The sequence below is a fragment of the Triticum aestivum genome, chromosome 1D, assembly GCF_018294505.1.
Source record: "Triticum aestivum cultivar Chinese Spring chromosome 1D, IWGSC CS RefSeq v2.1, whole genome shotgun sequence".
NCBI lineage: Eukaryota > Viridiplantae > Streptophyta > Magnoliopsida > Poales > Poaceae > Triticum > Triticum aestivum.
In genome coordinates, this window is record NC_057796.1 from 212,245,189 (window position 1) to 212,247,840 (window position 2,652).

A 2,652-nucleotide genomic window follows, 5' to 3' on the forward strand; every position below is an offset into this window, starting at 1 on the left:
CCGTGTGACGGAGAGGTATCTCTGGGCCCACTCGGTAATGCATCATCATAATGAGCTCAATGTGACTAAGGCGTTAGTCACGGGATCATGCATTGCGGTACGAGTAAAGAGACTTGCCGGTAACGAGATTGAACTAGGTATTGGGATACCGACGATCGAATCTCGGGCAAGTAACATACCGATTGACAAAGGGAATTGCATCGGATTGATTGAATCCTCGACACCGTGGTTCATCCGATGAGATCATCGTGGAGCATGTGGGAGCCAACATGGGTATCCAGATCCCGCTGTTGGTTATTGACCGGAGAGGCGTCTCGGTCATGTCTGCATGTCTCCCGAACCCGTAGGGTCTACACACTTAAGGTCCGGTGACGCTAGGGTTGTAGAGATATATGTATGCGGAAACCCGAAAGTTGTTCGGAGTCCCGGATGAGATCCCGGACGTCACGAGAGGTTCCGGAATGGTCCGGAGGTAAAGATTTATATATGGGAAGTCTTATTTTGGTCGCCGGAAAAGTTTCGCACTTTATCGGTATTGTACCGGGAGTGCCGAAAGGGGTCCGGGGGTCCACCAAGGGGGTCCACCAGCCCCGGGGGGCCACATGGGCTGTAAGGGGTGCGCCTTGGCCTATATGGGCCAAGGGCACCAGCCCCAAGAGGCCCATGCGCAAGAGATAAGAAAAAAGGGAGAGTCCTAAAGGGGGAAGGCACCTCCGAGGTGCCTTGGGGGGGAAGGACTCCCCCCTGGCCGCACCCTTCCTTGGAGGAAGGGGCAAGGCTGCGCCCCCCCTCTCCCTTGGCCCTATATATAGTGGGGGGAAGGGAGGGCAGCAACATCTAAGCCTTGGGCGCCTCCCTCCTCCCCTGCAACACCTCTCTCTCTCTCGCAGAAGCTCGGCGAAGCCCTGCCGGAGACCCGCTACATCCACCACCACGCCGTCGTGCTGTTGGATCTCCATCAACCTCTCCTTCCCCCTTGCTGGATCAAGAAGGAGGAGACGTCGCTGCACCGTACGTGTGTTGAACGCGGAGGTGCCGTCCGTTCGGCACTCGGTCATCGGTGATTTGGATCACGGCGAGTACGACTCCGTCATCCACGTTCATTGGAACGCTTCCGCTCGCGATCTACAAGGGTATGTAGATCCACTCCTTTCCCTCGTTGCTAGTAGACTCCATAGATGCATCTTGGTGAGCGTAGGAAATTTTTAAATTATGCTACGATTCCCAACAGTGGCATCATGAGCCAGGTCTATGCGTAGTTACTATGCACGAGTAGAACACAAAGCAGTTGTGGGCGTTGAGTTTGCCAATTCTTCTTGCCGCTACTAGTCTTTTCTTGTTTCGGCGGCATTGTAGGATGAAGCGGCCCGGACCGACCTTACACGTACGCTTACGTGAGACAGGTTCCACCGACTGACATGCACTAGATGCATAAGGTGGCTAGCGGGTGTCTGTCTCTCCTACTTTAGTCGGAACGGATTCGATGAAAAGGGTCCTTATGAAGGGTAAATAGAAATTGGCAAATCACGTTGTGGTCATACGTAGGTAAGAAACGTTCTTGCTAGAAACCTACAAACCACGTAAAAACTTGCAACAACAATTAGAGGACGTCTAACTTGTTTTTGCAGCAAGTGCTATGTGATGTGATATGGCCAGAAGATGTGATGAATGATATATGTGATGTATGAGATTGATCATATTCTTGTAATAGGAATCACGACTTGCATGTCGATGAGTATGACAACCGGCAGGAGCCATAGGAGTTGTCTTTATTATTTTGTATGACCTGCGTGTCATTGAATAACGCCATGTAAATTACTTTACTTTGTTGCTAAACGCGTTAGCCATAGAAGTAGAAGTAATCGTTGGCGTGACGACTTCATGAAGACACAATGATGGAGATCATGATGATGGAGATCATGGTGTCATGCCGGTGACAAAGATGATCATGGTGCCCCGAAGATGGAGATCAAAGGAGCATAATGATATTGGCCATATCATGTCACTATTTGATTGCATGTGATGTTTATCATGTTTTTGCATCTTATTTGCTTAGAACGACGGTAGCAAGTAGGATGATCCCTTATAATAATTTCAAGAAAGTGTTCACCCTAACTGTGCACCGTTGCGAAGGTTCGTCGTTTCGAAGCACCACGTGATGATCGGGTGTGATAGATTCTTACGTTCGAATACAACGGGTGTTGACGAGCCTAGCATGTACAGACATGGCCTCGGAACACACGCAATACACTTAGGTTGACTTGACGAGCCTAGCATGTACAGACATGGCCTCGGAACACGGAGGACCGAAAGGTCGAGCATGAGTCGTATAGAAGATACGATCAACATGGAGATGTTCACCGATCTTGACTAGTCCGTCTCACGTGATGATCGGACACGGCCTAGTTAAACTCGGATCATGTTTCACTTAGATGACTAGAGGGATGTCTATCTGAGTGGGAGTTCATAATCAGATGAACTTCATTATCATGAACATAGTCAAAAAGGTATTTGCAAATTATGTCATAGCTTGCGCTTTAGTTCTACTGGTTAAGATATGTTCCTAGAGAAAATTTAGTTGAAAATTGGTAGTAGCAATTATGCGGACTGGGTCCGTAAACTGAGGATTGTCCTCATTGCTGCACAGAAGGC